Source organism: Crocodylus siamensis, chromosome 7, assembly GCF_052110815.1.
Source record: "Crocodylus siamensis isolate JL-2025a chromosome 7, ASM5211081v1, whole genome shotgun sequence".
Lineage (NCBI taxonomy): Eukaryota > Metazoa > Chordata > Crocodylia > Crocodylidae > Crocodylus > Crocodylus siamensis.
This window is the reverse complement of record NC_143401.1, coordinates 65,304,797-65,326,032: the sequence shown is the minus strand read 5'-3', so window position 1 is coordinate 65,326,032 and position 21,236 is coordinate 65,304,797. Positions and strand designations below refer to the sequence as shown.

Below are 21,236 nucleotides of genomic sequence, written 5' to 3'. Positions count from 1 at the left end.
AGCTGCGCTGGAGAGTTCTGGTACTGCAGAGGGGAAGGGCAATGAGCAAAGGGAAAACCCTGCGGGCAGCTGGGCAAAGAGGGAGGAGCAGGCAGCGGCTGGCTCAGAGCCCTATAGGGAAGCGGCAAATACCACCAGGTAGTGGGATCAGAAGTGATCAACTCCTGGTCAGCAGGTCCCTGGGAAGAATACGCGAAGAGATGGATAAATTCCTTCTCCTGTCCCAGGGGGACAGAAGGGTCCAGGGAGCCAGAATCCCAGGCACCCGTCAGCAAACGCCAGACATCTCTTTTAGTTAAGAATTTCCTAAGTTATCATTACCCCAGGCCGGGGCAGGTTTTAGTTACCCAAAAGTCGGTGGGAAGACCAGGGATCAACTCGGGAGAGATTGGTGGCTAGAAAGACCCAACCAATTGAGGCGGGTCATGCAGATGAGACGAGATTATCCCAGGGAAGATTACAAGGAGCATGTTCTTCCCGGAACATGGACGTGGTAAGGGTGGGGTAAAAGGGAGGTTTGGAGCCCCACAAAGGAAGACCATCGTCACAACCCCTTTGGGACCTCCCCATCAAATCAACATCAGAGTCATGGCAGGTGATTAGGGGCAGCACTTGAAACCATCTAGGTGGCTCCAGACTGCAGTCTCACCCTGATATCACTAGGGGAAAAGGCACTGACCAAAAGGGGGCCAAAGCCTTACAACACTTACCAGTGACAAATTGGTGCATTGGCTGGAAAGGACGAACCAATCCCGGGGCTCGGTCAGACAATGGAAGCATAGGCAGGACCCATGGCAGGAATGGATACTATACAGCAGACCCTAAACCTCATGGTGCAGATCCTGCAATGACACCACCAGCAAGTGAACCGATGAATGGCCTTGAACGAACAAGTGCTGGAGCAGCAACAGCTGATAAGTTGGAACATGGTGGATTTAAGAATCCCGAAAGTGTCAGCGGAAGATGACCCCGAAGTGTCCTAGAAAGCTTCGAACGAGCCGCAACAGCCGCAGGCCTGGACAAATCCAGATGGGCAGTAAAGGTCAGAGTGCTGTTGGTGGGCCCTGCCCAGGCCACCAACAGGGCACTGTCCCAACTCACAGCTCAAGACTAGGACCGTGTAAAGGAACAGATCCTGTATCACCTAGATATCACCCCAGAATGTTATCAGATGTTGCATGCATGGAAGAAGAAAGAGGATAAGGTTCCCCAGGTCCTTCTCCAGAAGTTAAGAAATCTTCGGGAACGGTGGATCGAACTGGCCTGGGCATCCCAAGAGGAGTTCATGGATGCCTTCCTGGTGGAACAGTTCCTTGTGGATATGGAAGAGAATACTCAGGAGGTGGGTGCGGCGGCATCATCCCAAGACATTACAGGAGGCATTATAATTGGTGGAGGATTTTGACTGTGTCCAAAGTGAGATATCCTGAGAGAAGAGGGACAAGATCGGGCCATTAGTGAACACTAGGCCTAGCGAGAAGCGGGGGGGGGCCCGGGAAAGCAGAATACCCGCTCAAGCTCTGCTGGTGGGACCTACTTGTTTCCAACGCAGAAAGAGGGGACACTTCACCTGGGAATGCCCGGTGAACCCACGACTCTTTGCCACCGAAGCAGATGGATGAAGGGACAGCCAGGGCAACCGCCCCACACCACCAGATTCTTTCCCAGTAGAGATGATGGGCTGCAGCCTGGGAACTACTGCAAAAACAGTCTGCTGAGACAAGCCCACAGTGATGGCCGTGGTGGCAGGGTGAGCAGTCCGCACCATTTTGGATACAGAGTGTGAGGAAGAGGTGAGGGCCAACCCCATCAAAATGCTATGCTTACATGGGCAGGCTTCTGTATACCCCAGGCGGAAAATCTAAGCAAGTGTACAAGGGGTCACCAGGGTGATACCAGTGGGGATAGCAGCAGACCTACTGTACCCAATGATCCTCAGCTGGGACTGGCCAGAAATCTACATGATTCTGGAAAACAAAATGGATCCATGGAGAATGGAGCTCATGGGGGGAAAAGACTCCGAGAGATCAGAACGAGGAGGAAGAGACCCTCTTGGACCTAGAGTCACTCACCAGTGGAGTCCAGTTCTGGGAGGCCTAACAGGCCAAGCCAGCCTTTCAGGCCATCTGGGAGATGGAGATCACCAGGGACAGCCAGCAAGTGGTCCAGCTGGAACTTTATGATCAGATACCCCATTGCGAGGTGAGAAGAGGACTGCTATACCATATCGGGGGGGGGTGGGCAGAGAGGAGTGGAGCAGGTACTCAACTCCTGGTGCCCCAAACGTAGTACTGGGCGAATTTGTTACAACTGGCCCATGCTCACCCCCTTGGGGGGCACCTAGGCTGACAGAAAATGGTGGCCAGGTTGGCAGGAAGATTCTTTTGGCCACATCTCTACCAAGATATAGAACAGTTCTGCATTACCTGTCTGGAGTGCCAGCAGGTGAGCCCAAGGAAACCCCACAAGCTGCCATTGCAGTCCATTCCTGCTATTGGGGAACCATTTTTACAGGTGGCATTGGACATCATAGGTCCACTACCCAAGTCATCGGGAGGACACCGGTTTATGTTGGTGCTGATCGATTACACCACCTGTTACCCAGAGGCCATTCCACTTGGGGACCCATTACTGACCTAAGTGGCGAAAGAACTACTGAAGCGGGTCTCTTGGGTGGGCTTACCCCAGGAGATCATCACAGATCAGGGTACGAACTTTATGTCCTAAGTGATGAAAGGACTCTGGGACTCTGTGGGGCTTGTGGCGGGCCAGTAGGGGGTGCTTCTCCGTTGAGCCACCCACCTCACTGTGCCCGACCACTTTCCAGGCTCCAAGTGCCTCCCCGAGGGTGCCTCACATCTGGCCAGCCCCTTTCCTGGAGCACACCCGCTAGCCTGGAGGTAAAACTGCCACCACCCAGGGATGGGCTCGATTCTGGCTCTGCGCCCTCTGGGAAACAGGCCTAGTAGCCCTTGAGGGTACTTGATTCACTTCAAGAACTTGGGGTGCTTCTCTCAGTCAGAAGTACAAGTAGTGGTTTCCCTTAGTTAGCTGAACCAAGGGGACCCTAAAGGCATAATCTAGAGCCACTCCCAATAAGTCTCCCATGCTAGGTACAAGGGAGAACTTCATTGGTTACAAGGTATAGGGTTGGAATAGAGTACAGACAGGGTAGAGCAATATCAGAGAAATCCGATAAAGCAAACTGGCATGGCAGGTTAGCCTTTGAGCTACCCCGCCATGAGCACATATCTGAGTTACTGAAAGCTATACATCTAGTTAGATGTCAGGTAGCTTACTCAGAAGTATCATCCAGAGGCAGATGGAGATTCCCTCCGGAGGCAGGTAGTTCCTGGATCATGAGTTTTGAGAGAGAGAGAGAGCAAGCAAGTTTTAGATGGTCCAGCTCGCTCTGTCTCTCTCTCTCTCTCTGTCTCTCATGGCTGCCGCACCTCCTCCTGGGCAGGCCTTAACTTATATAGGCCTTATGACCTCATTTACCTGGTCCAGTGGAAGCCAGCACCTGTTGGCTGTCAGCCAACAATTTGAAATGCATCACTAGTTGCTGGACAGACTGGTAGTCTCTAGGTCACCAGGAAGCCCAAGCCCCTCACCCAGATATGTGACACCAGTCACAAAGGCAGAGGAAGCAGGTTCCCCCTGCCCCCCGCCTTGCTCAGGAATGTATCCAGCTCAGTTTATCTAAAGAGATAGGGTAAGGTGTGTACCCTCTGCAGGGCCCATCCTAACCAAATTCTCACAGAGCAGAGTTTTTGCAGAGAAACAGAGGTGGCCTTCTGCCATGAGGCCTGTATGAGTTTTGTAGGATGCCCTTTGGCCTCAGCAAGGTGGCAGCAACCTTTCAGAGGTTGATTGAATACTGGCGCCCCATCACCAACATGCAGTGGCATACATTGATGACATCAGGGTGTACATCAAAATGTGGGACCAGCACCTAAGGGCGGTCCAGGCAGGCCTAACAGCTCACCCTAAGAAGTGTATGCTGGGGCAAGCGGAGATGAAATAACTCGGATTCTTAGTAGGGCAAGGCCAAATCAAACCTTTGGCTGACAAGGTGACTGCTATATAGGAGGTACATGGTCCCACAAACGAAGAAGCAAATGCGGGCCTTTCTAGGCCTAGCCAGCTACTATAGGCAGTTCATTCCCCACTTCACAGAGCTCATAGCCCCTCTCACAAATACAATCAAGGGGAACAGAAACAGAATCAAACTGGAAGAGGAACAAAGGAGCGCCTTCAAGGAAGTTAAACGGGCTCTTTGCAAGGAGGTGGTGCTACACATGCCAGATTTCTCAATACATTTCGTCCTGCAGGTTGATGTGTCAGGCCGGGCATTGGGAGCAGTCATGTCCCAGAAAGTGGAAGAGGCAGAAAGACCAGTAGCCTACACTCAACGACCAGGAAAGGAGGTATGCCACCACTGAAAGGGAATGTTTGACAGGGACCTCCCCAGTCGTGCCCTGCTGGTGCTCCTCTCAGACTTGGGAGGCACCAGTCACCCATGATTAGTTCATTATCATGAGTCTTGCCTTGTCTATGACAGTAGCTACCTGAAAGCTGACAACCCTGACTGTTATCTGATGTTGCATACTTGTTAGGCACAGACAAACTCATTAACTGTTGAAATGCATAAAGTGACCACCATCATAGAAAATATATTGCCTCTCCATGGCATAAGGTTGCTAACTTTCAGGAGGTTATTGTAGCTTTACAAATGTGGGATTTTGCAAGTCCATTAGAATACCAGTTCTCAACAGGGGGACCTGTGGCCCCCTGGGTGGCTGCAAGCAGGTTTCATGGGGTTCACCTGCCTAGCTCAGTACAGGGAAGAGCTGCCTTAGCCCTCTGGAGCTAAAGTGAGACATGAGGAAGGGGTGGGGGCAGGGGCCGGCCCCACAGATTTCATCTTGTGGGCAGTTCTGCAGGCGGGCAGGCGAGCCTCTGCGCTCCTGGTGCTCAAATGAGTGAGGTCCTGGGGCTCCCAACCACTGAGCCCTGCCTGCTGCATCTGGGGCTGTGCAGGTAGGGCTGGGGAGCCAGGCACTTGTTGTGGCACAGGTGGGCCATGGAGCATGCTGCAGAGAAAAACCTCAAAAATGGTTGAGAACCCCTGCATTAGAACAATATATGGAATGCAAATTCCAGTTCTTTGCTCTCTCCCTGCTACCAGGTTTTAGGGTTTATATTAGGGTTCCCCCCCCCCCAAGTGTGCTACACAGCCTGGTTTCCTGGTATCTTAATTTCCCCACATATTGCAATCAGGGGGAAAGAATTACCATTCTCTCCAGGGATACATTTACCTTTGTTGTACAGAAGTACCTCACTCCAGGGGACTGCATCATGTTTTCAGAATTTTATAAAAATTAGTTTAAACTATTAAGTTTGATTTGGCTCCATCCTGGGGCGCAACGGACTTCACCTCTCAGCTAAAGGTAAAAGTCTTTTCTCCAACAGGTTGGCTGATCTCTTATGTCGAGCTTTAAAACTAGCTCAGACAGGGACAGGGAGGCAGAAGAAGGAGATCATCAGGGACCTGCATTCCATGGGATGTCAAGCAGTATAGCACAGGTAAGCAATAAGGGCATCAGAGCTGGGGGGCGACAAAGGCACCAGTCACAGGGCTCGAGTGCCTATACACTAATGCTAGGAGCATGGGGAGCAAGCAGGATGAACTGGCACTCCTGCTTGCAGAAAACATTTACGACTTAGTGGTATTAACAGAAATCTGGGGACTCTACCCATGACTGGGCAGTACACATTGAAGGCTATAAGCTGTACAGGAAGGATAGAGTGGGGAAGAAAGGGGGAGGAGTTGTGCTCTGTCAAAGAGTGTTATACGTTTAACCCTTATCAAAACAGAATCAGAGGAGGAAGAAGTAGAAGAATTGTGGGTTAGGATACAGGGAGGTCAAGGAGAAAAGGATTTGGTGGTAGGGGTCTGCTACAGACCCCCCACACCAAGGGAAAGAACTAGATTTGGAACTCCTGAGGCAGCTCTCAGAAACCATAAAGACTAGGGAGGCAGTAGTCATGGGGGACCTAAGTTACCCTGACATCTGCTGGGAGACGCAGACAGCAAATTCCCACCGTTCATGCAGGTTCCTATCCTGTGTGCAGGACCTCCACCTGACACAGGAAGTACAAGGTCCCACTAGGGGGGATGCCTTACTGGACCTGGTATTGGCAACGGGGGATGACATAGTAGGGGACCTACAGGTCAGTGGTCACCTGGGGGACAGTGACCACCAAATAATAGCATTCATCATAAGGCGTAGAGTGGGTAGGGTGAAAGTACTAGACTTTAGTCAACGATGCACTGCAGAGTAAGAGATTTGGTGAGATGGGAGCCCAAGAAGGGTGGCTGTGCCTTAAGGAAACGATCCTTCGGGTACAGAGGGAGATGATCCTGATGCAGGGGAAAAGGGGGAAAGGGCCCAAGAGGCTTCCTTGGCTGACCAGAGAAATCCAGAGCAGCCTAAGGACAAAAAGGGGGCATAAGCAGTAGAAACAGGGAGAGATTACTAAAGAGGAGTTACTCGCAGTTGTAGGGAGGCAGTTAGAAAGGCCAAAGCTACCATGGAGCTAAGGATGGCATCCCAAGTTAAGGATAACAAAAAAATATTTTTCAGATACATAGGGAGTAAAAGGAAGGCCTAGGATGGAATAGGACCATTACTGAATGGGCAAAAGCAATTGGTGACTATAGCAGGGCACTAAGGTGCCTGCTACTGATAACAGGAATATGGGCTCAGCTGCCACTCACCAGGGCAGCACAGGTGTGGGTTGCCAAGACAACCAGTCTGGTCAGCTGACCAGAAGGGGGCAGGGCCCGGCTTTTATAAACAAGCCAGGCTGAGGCCAGAGTCAGTTTCCCTCTGGCAGTAGAGGAAGAGGGAGCTCTGCTGGAGCAGAGCAGCGCAGCGCAGCCTGATGGTCTGAGCAGTGTCTGTCTGATGATACTGGGTGGAGGAAAACCGTAGTAGGGATATGAATGGAGTTATGGATAGCCAGTTGGTTTGGAATTTATGTTATAAACACAGGAGTGTGAGGGTTTTGTTTTGTGGTTGTTGTATAACACCGGAGGACCAGGCGAGGCTGTAGGGGTGGAGGAGGCCTCATAAGAGCTCCCCAGTAGTGGGGGGGATTCCTAGCGTCAGAGAGTGGCGCTGCATTTTGGGGTGTCCCGAACCCGGCCCCAGTGTGGGCAGCATCGGGAGGAGCTCAGTGTGGGCGCATGCAAGAAGCCCCAGTGGGGCATAAGACCCAAGAAGGTGGGTCTAGGGCCAGGTAAGGCTGAGGCTGCCGGAGCCCAGTGGGTGTAAGACCCAAGAAGGAGGTCTGGGGGCTAGGTAAGGCCAATGCCGCCTGAGCCCTGATTTGTGGGAAGCGCGAGGCGCAGGCCCTGGTTGGAGGCGAGAGCGCGAGGCGCCAGGCCCCGGTTGGGGCAGCAGTATAAGAGAGGCCCCGGCACAGGCAATTAATATAGAGGCAGGCCCGCAGGGAGACAGACCCCAGTGAGGGCTGTGAGGCCCACGGGGCGAGGTAGGCCCCGGTGCGGACAGCAAGAGCCGCGAGGCCCAGTGCAGGGCGACGGTACAGAGGCAAGGCCCCAGGGAGGACGAGAGCCGCGGGAGACAGGCCTCGATGCAGGCGAGAGCCGCAAGGTGAGACAGGCAGGCACAAAGACGAGTCCGGGGCAGCCTCCCTTGAACATATTAACATCAAAGATGTGGTGGGCTAGATAAAGAGGGTGCATTTAAACCAGATTTGGCACGGTAGGCAGGGGTGTTAGGGGAGGTCACGGCACCCCTAAGGTCACCCTGCTACAGTGACAGACAGGGAGGATAAGGCTGAACTCCTCGATGAGTTCTTTGCCTCAGTGTTCCTAAATGAGGGGCAAGACAAGTCCCACAATGGGATTGTAGAGAGGCAGCACTGGATGCCAGACTACCAAGCGCTGACCCCGAGATGGTGCAGAGTCACTTGGAAGGGCTGAATGCGTTTAGTCTGCAGGCCCAGATGAGCTCCATCCAAGGATACTGAAGGCACTGGCTGATATCATTGCACAGCCACTGGCAAGAATATTTGAGCACTCGTGGAGCATGGACCAGGTCCTGGAGGACTGGAAAAGGGCCAGTGTGGTCCCTATTTTCAAGAAGGGGAGGAAGGAGGATCCAGGCAACTATAGGCCAGTCAGTCTCACCTCCATCCTTGGCAAAGTCTTTGAAAAGATTAAGGCTCATATATGTGACAGCCTAGCAGGAAAAGTTATGCTGCAGGGAAACCAGCATGGGTTTGTAGCAGGTAGATCATGCCAGACTAATCTGGTCTTTTTTTATGATCAGGTTACAAAACACCTGGACGCAGGAGTAAGGGTTGACATTGTTTACTTACACTTCAGGAAGGCCTTTGATATGGTATCCCACCCCATTCTGGTGAACAAGTTAAGAGGCTGTGACTTGGATGAGTACACAGTCCATTGTGTGGCAAATTGGCTAGAGGGTCGTACCCAGAGTGGTGGTAGATGGGTCAGTATTGACCTGGAAGGGAGTGGGTAGTGGGGTCCCACAGGGATCAGTCCTTGAACCAATACTCTTCGATGTCTTCATTGGTGACTTGGAAGGGGGAGTGATGTGTGCTCTGTCCAAGTTTGCAGATGATACAAAACTGTGGGGAGAAGTGGACACACCGGAGGGCAGGGAACAACTACAGACAGACCTGGACAGGTTGGACAAATGGGCAGAAAACAGTAGAATGCAATTTAACAAGGAAATGCAAAGTGCTGCACCTAGGGAGGAAAAATGTCCAGCACACCTACTGCCTAGGAAATGACCTGCTCAGCAGCACAGAAGCAGAAAGGGATGTAGGAGTCCTAGTAGACTCTAAGATGAACATGAGTCATCAGTGAGACGAAATCATCAGCAAAGCTAACTGCACTTTATCATGCATCAGCAGATGCATGACAAACAGAGCCAAGGAGGTGATACTTCCCCCCTATCGGGCACTGGTCGGACCGCAGCTGGAATACTGCGTGCAGTTCTGGGTGCCACAAGTCAAGAGTGATGTGGATAACCTGGAGAGGGTCCAGAGAAGGGCTGCTTGTATGGTTAAGGGCTTACAAGCCAAGCCCTATGAGGAGAGACTACGGCACCTGGACCTCTTCAGCCTCCGCAAGAGAACGTTGAGAGGCGACCTTGTGGCGGCCTGTAAATTCATCATGGGGATGCAGAAGGGAATTGGTGAGGCCCTACTCACCAAGGCGCCCCTGGGAGTCACAAGAAATAATGGCCATAAGCTAGCAGAGAGCAGATTTAGACTGGATATTAGGAAGAACTTCACAGTTAGAGTGGCCAAAATTTGGAATGGGCTCCCAAGGGAGGTGGTGCTCTCCCCTACCGTGGGGGTCTTCAAGAGAAGATTGGATGGGCATCTGGCTAGGGTCATCTGAACCCAGCACTATGTCCTGCCTATGCAGGGGGTCAGACTCAATGATCTATAGAAGTCCTTTCTGACCCTAACATCTATGAATCTATTCGTGCTTCCATGGCCTTCCTTTTCCTTCACCCGGCATGACTATTGCAGACTGCAAAAGTTAAAAATCTGGAGGCATTCTGCCTGAGACTGTGTTTTAAAATCATTAGTTTTTTAAAAGTTAATTAGTTTAAATATCCCCTATGTGCTCCTAGGTTGGAGCTGCCACAAAATAGGGTGTTCTGAAATCATGTACATCTCATCCAAGCTGAAAGCTGTTTCCAGCCTGTAGCAGCTTCCATACCGAGCTTCCAAACAAAGATGCAAGATCACCGGGGCTTTTCTGCAGGGGAAAACTCTTCCAGGTCAGGCACCACAATAGTGAATGCTACATACCACTAGCACTTATAACTGTAGCCCAGGTCTACAGTTGAAGGAATTATTGGCAGGGCGGTATGCTACAGAGGGACACAACAGTCTGTGGCTGCCTCCATCCCCTATAGAGTCAGGCCCAGTCAATCAATTACTTATCTATATATAACTGTATTATTACAACAAAACCATTAAAAGGGTAAGAGCGCACGCGCACACACACATGTGTGCACACACGCGCACACCCAAAATACAGATGAACAATAGAACAACCCAGAACAAAGGGTATTGACTGGGTAACCATATAACTCTATAAATATACAAACTATTACTTCAACTTATTCGCATAAGCTGTAAGGCACAGTCTACAAATATAACAAGCAATCCTTAGACTACCTAGGTGCCCTCCAGGGCAGGGGCCCCACTCCCAAGGTACCACTACAGGAGAGGAGGTGGGGGGAAAGAAGAGGAGAGGGAGACCCCAAAGACTCCTAAGTGCCCCCCTCCCCCCAGCTATCACCCAAGAGCAGCCCATGTGGTGCCCCTGCACAACCCTGGGGGTCCATCCTCTGTGGGGACCCTCTCTCTAGGGTAACTTAGTACTCCACAGTCCCAGAGGGTTACCTCCCATCCTCCAGGTCGAAGTCTGTTCCCTGCTGGGTTTTTTGCCGCCTGACTCTGCTGCCGCAGTCTGGCTTAGGGCCACAGGCACAGCTGAATGTAGTGGGCACTTTGCCTTGTGCTAGGGGTTGGAGGCCCAGACAGCCTGTGCAGCACCGGGGCTTAGCCTGCTCTTGGACCCCCTGGGCAGTGTCATCTGCACTGAGCCGCTGCCCCGTATCAGCAGCTGTAGACCCCAGCCACCTCAAGTGGCTCCCAGGGTGTCTCACCTTCCATGCAGCGCTTCCTGCACTCAGCTCCTGGCCTCGTGCAAGGGTTGGGGACCTGAGCTACCCAAGCAGCTCCAAAGATCCTGATCTGTGCACCAGCCTGTGCACCTTGTCTGTGGCCACATGCCAAAGGTTGCAGACCCGCACCACCTCACACACCTCCCAAGACTGTACTTTCAGGGATCATTTCTATAGTTGGTAATTAGGTTCCAGACACGGTGCTGTGCTGCGCATTGAGAGCTGGAGCCATCCACAGCTCCCCGCTGATAGAAGTCTTCAGAGGCTCTTCTGGGCTATTGCTTCACTCTGCTGAGCAGCTCTCCCCAGGTCTTCTAAGCCCCACTCTGCTCTCTTCTCCATCCCTGATCCTGCATGCTGGGCACGCAGCTTCTTTTATACTCTCCAGTCTTTCTATACTGCCCAAACCTGACAGTGTTGCAGTCTCCAATCAAGTCCAGGGAAACTCTTCTCCCCCTCCCCACAGGAAAGGGGTGTGAGTTCATTTCTCTTGCTGCCTCCTGATTGGTGGATGGGCTCCACCAAGCAAAATAGCAGGATCTCAAGCCTGGGGCTCAACCTAAGGTCTGAAAGGGAAGTCTGCTACATAACTTACAGAGAAGCAGAGGGACCAAGTGTCTTGGTGTTGTCTGGGTGAAAGGTGGAGCTATGTAGCATCAAGGGGTGGGGGGCACTGCTGGGGAGGATTAGACCTAGAAAGCACTGGAGAACCGCTAGCAGGAGTGGTGGTTCTGGTACAGGGAGTGCATAGGAGGCTACAGCTGCAGGTCTGCACACACATTCTACCCTCATGAAAAGAGACAAGTGATTGCTACTGTAACAATTTGTGTGGCTCTCAGAGGCAAAACCAGCAGCAGGAGAAAAGGAGGAGTGCAAAAGAGGAACAGGAAGTGAGGGGAGGACACTGGAAAAATGAGGGTTAGAGAGGCAGGGGAAGAACAGTAGGCCCTGTAGTAGCTGTGTAGGAAACTGCTATAATAAAGACACTGTTTATATTAAGTAGGGAGCTGTTCCTTGATTACCTATACAGGATCACATGAAACGGCTACTTCTTAGAGCCTCAAGAGAACCAGCTCCTTAACTGCTCAGGCAGCATCCCTGGAACCTCGCTGTGCTGCAGATAGATGTTACTTGCAAGGCAGAGATATGAATGGCAATGGCAACAGCCATTTGGATGTGCTCATCAGCTCTGGGATGATGTTACTTCTAATGGTAGGGAAGAGATGAGTCTGCAGGAAACTTCAGCAGAGGGTCAAAGATCCACCTGCAGAAACATCAGCAGAGGCACTGCGACAGGGAGTTGGTGCAGTCTGTGTCTTGCATCTCACCCCTGTGGGATTAGCCTCAGGTTAGGAAACTTTGCTCCTGAAAGAAGCTGATTTTCAGGGCATTCTTGCAGAAGTCAGTAATGGTTCTTTCTAGCTTCTCTGTCCTGCATATTTAAATGTTCAGTTTGTATGCCCAATTCTGCACTGTCAGTGGGTTGGCTTTACATCCTATGGAGAAAAAGGAGAAATAGTTAATGAAAGGAAGTCCAGGGAGGAAAAATTTGTTACTGGCAGAAGCTTGATGATTATAAGGCCATTTTTGAGCCCCCCCCCAGTTGTGTCCAGTGGATTTTAATAAATGTGCCACCCACAAAATGCAGGATGGACAATGAAGCAAGCTGGCCAGGGAAGCTTGCCTCATTGGAGGTTTCCAAGAAAAGTCTCAACAGGCACCTGTCTGGGAGGACCTGGGAACAACAAATTCTGGATCGGTGCAAGGAGGAAACTAGATGATCTCTGAGGTCCTTCCCAACTCTGTGATGCTGTGGACTTAAGACAGAGGCAGGCAATAATTTTGGCTGGAGGGCCACTTAGGGAGTTCTGATGAGCTGTTGTGGGTTGGGTCAGCACCTCTTCCCCCATAGCCTACAACACCTCACCAAAACTCCCAGGATAGGCGGGTGGGGGTTACTGCCCTGTGAGCCTAGCTCTGGCCCCAGCCCTGCCCACCTACTACATTCCCGGATGCCCACCATTTCCTTTGTTGCATTTTCCTACATCAGTGATTCTCAGTCAGGGTGCCATGGAATGTGGTGCTTTGAGATCCTTTCAAGGGTCCCATAGGGAGCCATGCTATGTTAGCACTGTTAGATGTACAAAGATGATTCACAAGATAAACCCAAAGAGATTTCAAATAGGAATCCATAGTGTCAAAAACATGCTGACCTATTGTGGGCTTTCTGAGTTCTCTGCAACAAAAGAATTTCTCCATTATTTTTCTAGAGTCAAAAAGCTAGCAATTTCTAAGGGGTGCTGTAACAGGAAGCCTGGGGCTCCTGTTAGTTTACAGGAAAGACTGCAGCAGAAAGAGCCCCAGACAGTTGAAGTGCAGTTAACTGCAGTACAGAAGGCAGCAAGGGAACAACTTCAGCCTAGGTAGTAAGCTGTCCATTAAGGTGAGGGGACACACCTGCCACTCGTCAAGAGAACACCTGACTGGAACAGGGAGGAGCCCAGGGGAATTAACCTGGGTTTCTGAGACACAGCCATAGTGTTGCCTGGAGCTCTGCTGAGAGAGGAGCTCTTGCCATTTTAGACTGGGGGAAAAGGAGCAACAGAAAATGCAAGGTACTCCTAAGGCAGAGGGAGCCAGAGAATGGGAAGTGGTATGATGCCCCAGCGGTGGAGATTTTGAGTTTGAAGCAGCTGCTTGTGGGTTTTATTTTGTTCTAGTTTTAGAATAGGCAACTGGATATGGCTGTAAGTGGTAGATTGGAGGCCATAGGGGTGCTTCAGGGACCCCCAACACAGAGCCCTTCCAGGGTTCAGGACCTGGTGGCTACATGGGTTAGAAGACCGAACACTCTAGAAGGAGGGAGAACTGTGAGCAGCCTTGACCTGGGTCAGAGATGCCATGGAGGGCTAGGCTGAACCAAGAGCAGCTTTGTCCTGGTCAGAGATGCTGGGGAAGGGGCTGGGCTGAGAGCAGCCTTGCTTTTGGTCAGAGATTGCAGGGTGGCTGAGAGAAGGCATAAGACAGGGCCTAGAGAGCAGATACCCGGAGAGGGCTGAGGCTGAAAGAGCTGGACTGAAATCAGTGGGTCAGGGCTGAAAGCCTACAGCTAGACAGGCAAAAGCAGGGCCAAAGCAAGAGGATTGACTGAGGCCTCTACAAAATAACTAAATTGTGGCCAGAGTAACATCTGCAAGACATGGGCATGACTGTAGGGGTACAGGAGGCCATGATCAAAAGTCCCAAGGCTTAAATAAGAACCATTTGGGCCATAGGTGGTGATCACTGGCACACAGTGCCAGCTAGGCACCAGTAGGTCCACCAGGGTGAAAACGGACACCTATGGAGAACAGAGCAGCATGGAGCCAGTGAACCAAGGATCCAGAGATTCTGAGGGGTCTGTTAGATTGGTAAAGGCCAGTGAGAGCATTCAAGGACTCAGGGGCAGCTCCCCAATTAATAACAAAGGGTCATTGAGGCATAGCAGGAGAGAGGAACAAGTAGGGTTTATATAGAGGACCAGGGGTATGGACAGGATTAGGATGACTCTGGGGGGTGCCATGGCTGTCCCAGGGCCTGTCCTGCTACAGGTCCCTTGAATCTGGAAAGGTTGAGAACCTTTGCCCTACATGTATAGTGCACTGTGGGTGGCAAAGATCCAGGAGACATGAAGTGGGAAAAGCATCTTGTAGAATTAGGCATATTAAAAATAACAACTACTGAAACTAGAAGGGGAAATATAGGTGAGACTGAAAATAAAGATTAACTAAGGAACTCTACTATGTATCTATTTTTTCATCTTCCTGTAATTGTAGCATTCTCTCTGGCTGTTTGGTCCTGTCATTCAGAAGTAATATTTTAAAAATATTTTATTATTGTTATTATTAATCAGGGTAGGTTGACTTAATCCATTTAAGTGCCAGGTAAATACAGAATCTGTTTCACTGCAAAACACAATAAAACTCCCAATGTTTAGAGACAGACAGCCACGTTATCTAAAATCAGGCAGAAGACGGGACTGATTTTTTTGCATCATATAATTATAGACTAATTAAAACAGATGTGTAAACTGTCAGAAACATCAGTTTATTTCATAAGATGCAAAGAAGGGACAGGATCTTCATATCTGGTGAAGTAAGCTTCTGCTTAGGAAAGCTTATGCATCTCTGTTTTTATTAGTCTGTAAGATGCAAATCTTTCCTGGCTTCTGGAGTCCCAATGTTTGCCTATTATTTACATAATCCATATTTGTTATTTGCATAGAATCGCTCAGTCTCACTCCCTACTTTGTAATGTAACTTGTATTCCAGTTAAAAGTACAGAAATTGATAAATGGAAACAGCTGTTAAAGGGCTGCTACTAGACTAGTTGTCATTTTAAAGGTTTCTTTCTCATAGCTGGTATTGCGATGGCTGTTCTTCTAATAGCATGGCTTGCAGTGCTCTCTCTCTCCTCAGTTTCAAAACTTCCAATAGCAACTCCAGAACTGACTAGCTCTTGTCATTTTTAGCAGCCCAGAAACTGACTATTAAAATCCTTGAAAATAATGGGAGCACATCTATTTCAGGGTGCTAACACCACAATACTGGTATCCCATGCACTTGCTGAACATTGCTTATGGTTTGCTTTCTGTTCTAAGGGTATATTGTTAAACAGCATAATCAATATGATTTATATTAATGAAACAAAAAACCTTAAATGTTTTTAGATGTATAAATTTCTATATAAACTTGAGAACATAGTCAAATCGGGACTCAAGGCCGGATCCAAACATGCAGGCAAGTGTGGTTTGTAGCACCACAAATTAATCGCACATCTTGCACGTTAAACTGTGTACAGCATTGCTAATTTGCAGCACTGGGGCAAAATCTCCTACTGAGATTTCCCAGTAGCAAAAAAGAACCTGGAAGAAAAAAGTAGCAGAAAGCATGCCAAAGTGGAGGCCACAGCCACAGGGCTTTTTGCTCCACTGTATGGGGGCACAGGGTGCCTCAGCACAGGGGTTCTGCAGTGCCTCTCCCGCGTTCTTCTCCCTGGCTAACTGGGGTGCAGGGTGCCATCTGAGACAGGGCCACCAGTGACCAGTCAGCAACCAAATCTCACTGACTGGAAGGGGGTCTCCCCATGCCCAGTCTCGCCAACTGGGGAACCCCCGCGGCTGATCGCAGTCACCTGAAAGCGGCCGCAGAGTTCCCAGAAGTGGCTGCAGCCACTTCGTCCACTGCTTCATTCCAGCCGGCGCTCGCAGGGGGGGCACGCCTAAGTGGGGAGCGTGGCCTTACAGAGGGTGCACATGTACCCCCGTGCACCCCCTACACATTGCCACTGTGCACTGTGGTGCTAAGTAGCAACACAAATTTGTGCCGTTACTACTTGTGCTGCTGCAAATGCTCACCTCTGCTCATGTGGACACAGACAGGGAGGGAGAAACTATAAAATAGGACTTCTGGGTCCACAGTGAGTTGAGACAACACAGTAACATCTCATGAGGATTATCAAGTCAGAAACCAGGTGCTAACTCCTGATGACTCTGCCAGTCTCTTGAGCCCTGTAGCACAGCCCATAGGTCCCTCTCAGAATTAAGCTCTTAATACAGTAATGGCTTGATCTCAAAAGTTAGATACCTTTTACCTCCCTTTTTTCCCCTCTTTTCTTTTCTTTTCTTTTTTCCTTATAGAAAAGCACATGGGCTGTAATTTTTGGTAGACATTTCTGGATTCACCATATTTACACCATTGTAATAAATATAAAATTATAATTTAATAATTGTAATTTTAAGTAATGAAATAACAAGTTTATTCCCTGATATACTTTGTATTGACCTCGTATTTCATTAAAAATAAAACCCCTTTTTATAATGTATTTAATACACTTATTTAAATAACAAAATTAAAATCCAATTTAAAACTTAACTCTAACCTTTTTAGATAAATAATCATTCACTTCTATTAGTCTGGTAACTCATCCTGTTGGTTTCTTGAGTTTTCTTGAGTTGCAGTGTTAAATCTTGTAGATTTCCCTATGTTTATTAATTGTTCTTCCAAGTGCCATAAGCATTTATTGTGCTGTTAAAACACTAACGAAATAAATTGCATTTCAATGGCAAATCTCAAAACTGACCTTTCTAAAAAGTAACATGGCATAAAGCTTTTAGTAAAGCTCCAAGTTCCTACTGACACATTTTCAAATAACTTGATGCTAGTGTGAAATTGTGATGAAGAACTTTTAATAGTCAAAGTAATTCTTCTGAGTGAAAGATCCAATAAACAGAGGGATATGGCATTTCCCCAAGAAGTCTTTGATATCCTTTGGTTAGCCAATAGGGAGCACAAATATCTTTTATACTTGGGCCTGATCCTGCTTTTTTATGCTGTCAATACTTGCAAGTACTACAGGCTGTGATCCACTGGGGTGACTGTGTATGTACTTTTTGTATTTTAACTGATTAAAATAACAGCAAATTGTTTTGAAATGTAAAAAGGGGAGCATAAACTCTCACTGAATCCGAAGTCAGTGAGATAAAAAGGTGTTAATTTAAAATACTGTTACAGTCTCAGTTTAATCCCATTCTTTAATCTTGTCCCATCAATAGAAACTCAGTTGGAACAAATCTCAAAATAAATTGGAGCATGACATAGTCTGTGTCCCCAAAACTAACAGAAATGGCCACCATATTTTAGTGGTTTCTTTATCTCTGGTCTGTGAAAGAAAAACCATAATGCTGTACACTTGGACTTAAAGGTAAGGTTAGGGTTGAGAAGCCTTATTATGATCATATAGTATTCATGAAAAGGAAGGCTGAATCAAAGGAACAAAATTAACTCTATGCTAGTTTATTACAATATGTCGTGGTCACCAGTCTATTGTGAGAAGATTGTTATGTTTTTTCAAGCTAGCTTGGTCTGGGTTTAGTCAAGTTACTGTTTCTAGCTCTGAATTCCAAGGTGCGCACAGATTTAAGATCTAACCTAGCATTCTTTGGGATATGAGTACTTCAATTCAGCAATCCTGAAAACCAAAATCAGTTCCCCCATCCACTCCTTTATCCTCACATGCTACATCCAGATGGGTCTGGGACACCACACACTGCATATTTAGGTGTTCTCTGTGCTGCAAGGTAGCAGAGTTGGGGAGAGAGGGGAGATCCCAGGGTCAAAAAAAATCCATGCAAAAAAAAGAACAGTGTGGTGCACACAGGGGTATACGCCACCCAAAACTGGAGCCTGGCTGGCTGGAGCCACACTCCAGCTGCCAACCAGGCTCTGAATCACAGGATCACCACAGCTGCAGCTCCTCGAGGTCCCCAGGACCCCAGGTAAGGCTGCTAGGGCCAGCACAGTTTCTGGCCCCAGCCTCCCCTGCCCCACCTGGGGTAACCTGCTGTGTGCCAACCCAGAGGGTACATGGCATGGGTGTTTCCTGAGGACAAATACCAGCGGCACAATATGAGCCACTCCTCCTTGCCCCTAGGAAAACAAACATCCATGGTAGTGTGGACTCAGCCACAGCTATCAGCTTTTTGGGGGAGTTTAACTTAATTGTGGAGATAATTTAATAAATCAGGGGAAGAAGCTTGGCAAAGGAATGCCTTTGTTATGCTCAGTTTTACTCCTAACGCATTCTGGAGCTCCAAATCTTGATAAAACTCCAGGAAATACGTTCCAAACTCCAGTCCAAGTTCTCCCTTTTTATTAATCTATGGCTCACCAGTGTCAGGCATTCTCCTTGAGACTTTCTTACATTTAGCAATGGCTCCATTTCATGTGCTTGGATTGTGAATCTCCTGTTCTTTCAGTCATACGTCTCCCTACCTTTTGTAGGCCTTATATAGGTCAGAGATGGTGTCTCCAAACTGAAGTTTTTATGGCTTCTCAGGTTCTTTCTGTAAAGTATCACACCTATTCTGGGCAGGGCAGTTCTCAGGCATGTGGCATAATAGGCTTGCCTCTTAGACAAATCCAGGCTTGTATAAGGTAAATAGTTCCACACAGTACAATGTGGAATTTATAATTAATACCATCCTGTCCTGACATCCTCCAGTCATCCTTTTTTCTCCAGCAGAATGCCAGATTGAAACACACTTGACTTTCTTGTGAGAATTTGCTTATGTCTATAATACATGAATATTAATGAAAGACATAATAGAAAGTATATAAAACACTGAGACCTGGCCACCTGTGGTTATTAAAGAGCCCCATGTCCTTTTTGATGAGGCAGAAAAAAAAGGCATTCACTCTGTCCAAGCCAAATTCCATTTGGAGTAATTGCATTTTGTTCATCTAAACTTTCCCTTGTTTCAAGGGGATGGTAATCTTTATTTCTAGTGGGGGGGTTTTCAAACTTTGTGACAGGAAAAACAATACGCAGAAATAAATAAATGAAGGGGAAAAACTCTTACTTTATGTATAATGTTAGAGTAAAATTAGAATGACTCATTTTTGGCACTGACTCATGCTCTCAGGCAATGAATTATCTAAGATAAGCAACTCTAAAATAGACACCATAGTAATTTTTTAGTCATGTGGCTATTGCTGGCAGTCTGGATATAAATAAACACAAACTGTGTTTTCACCGTTAACCAGCTGATTGTATACAGTTCATAAGAATAGATGTCCTAGGAACTTATCACAGTTCCCTCACTGACTTGCTGTCTATCCCAACACAAATAAACATGGGCCAGTAAAGTTAAAACCTTCAGAATTTAGAAGGAATTTAAATGGCAAACAGTAGGATTAGTATGTCCTTTTCCTAAAATCATTTATTATATCATGATTTTGATGGTTTTAAAGTGAGAAAAAACTCTTATGGTCAATTTCTAGAAAATGTGTTTGTACTTCTGCATAATAGAGGCCTAAGAATTTAAATCCATGTTTTTTGTGTAGCTCAGGTAACTCGGGTATGTACTCCCCTTCTCCAGCTGAAGGGAATTGTTAGCTGGCAGTTGTGCTGTGGGGGAACTGCAGACTGCTCAGTTTCCCTCTGTCTCTAGAACCAGGCCAGGACAAAAAAACAGGAATATAAACATATGTACGCTATAGAGATCTCTTAACATAAAAAATACCTTCTGGGTAAATGCTATAAAACCTTACACCAGTGCTCCAGATACAGGTAAGTATACGATCTGAAACAGATAAACTCCAAAATAAACATAGATCGCTAACAGATAAACTATAAGTATTTTGTGTTTAACAAAAGATTAATAATATACAATTGTGCTATAGTTCACCACCAAACAAGATTTAAACAGCACTTTAAAGAGCTGTTGATTTTAACTTTTTGTTTTTATGCTATTCATTTGAAAGGTGATACTACAGTATAAGAGTGGTCTGCCAGTGATGAAGGGAGAATTCAGTCTGCAAAACTAGGAACGCTGGCTCTGTTTTGGGAATGCTTCCTGTAGAACTTCCACTTTAAGTCCATTCCCTCTTTTTCCTGTTACCAACTTATGCCAGAGTTCAGGAACGTCCTCCCACAAATGCAGACACACATGCTTTCCCAAAGTACGTAAGTGCCAATGGCATTTTAGATATTTACCATACAAAGTAAACATCTTTTTTCGTAGTGGTTTTGATTTATTTTTTCACTTGATATCAAAAAGAGGAGGGCTTGGAAAGTTTCAGTGAGATGTGCATTTTTCAAATATAACACTTAACACCTATGCTGAGAGCGACATTACAGCTTATTTATCTTCATTACAGACATATCCACAAAAAATCAAGCTGATATTGCTGTAATGAAAAGGGAATGACAAAAAATTATCTACTTTCTAATGTAACAGTTCTGATCCCTGAACTCTGTCCAGCAGCTGGACACACACTAGAAAAAATATTAAACCATTAGTGACGCAAAGGAAAATCACACAAACCAAACCAAACAGTGACACCAAGGGGCACACCAAACTGTATTTTGAGGTCAACAACTGAACTACTCAGAACTTTGATCATGCTGCTAAGAGCCAAATTGCATCATGTTTAAGCATATACATTTAAAGATAAAACACAGGATGATAAAATGTTGTTGAGAAATGTTGTGCTTTTCAAAATAGTAGGTGGAGAGAGCTGGTAATAATTGTATTAGCATAAACTCCTCAACCAGTAGAAACAAAAAGGCCTTCTAATTTGGTTTCACCGGGCGAGAAGATTTTTCTGAAAACTGTGCTACGGATTACCTAGAAATCTAATCTCTGGTAAATTCTCCTGAGCCCTTGTTCTCAGGGGCTACTGATGTCTTTAACTGTGCTGCTGCCTTCCCATGGCACATTAAGAGGGAGGTTTTTTTGCCCCCCCTGTTTTTTGAAAACTGCAGTGTGAGAGGGGCTAGACTGGATGGAGTAGATGTTCTTGTGGACCCTTATGGACAGATGTTCATTCAAGATTGCAGAGGACTGAACTCAATGACCCTTCTAGTTCTATGTCCCTGTTTAGGTTACTTGCAGACGATTTTTTGTTTTTTAAACACTCTGGT

General features: G+C 47.5%; 1 protein-coding gene across 1 annotated transcript in view; it reads left to right on the top strand.

Annotated features, from left to right (window-relative positions):
- PANK1 (pantothenate kinase 1) overlaps nt 1–21,236 on the top strand; it is a 105,801-nt gene that overhangs the window by 10,839 nt on the left and 73,726 nt on the right. The window contains exons 2-3 of the mRNA XM_090056706.1: nt 4,335–4,430; nt 5,476–5,589. The gene's annotated coding sequence lies outside the window, so the exon portion shown is untranslated. The remainder of the gene's footprint in view (nt 1–4,334; nt 4,431–5,475; nt 5,590–21,236) is intronic.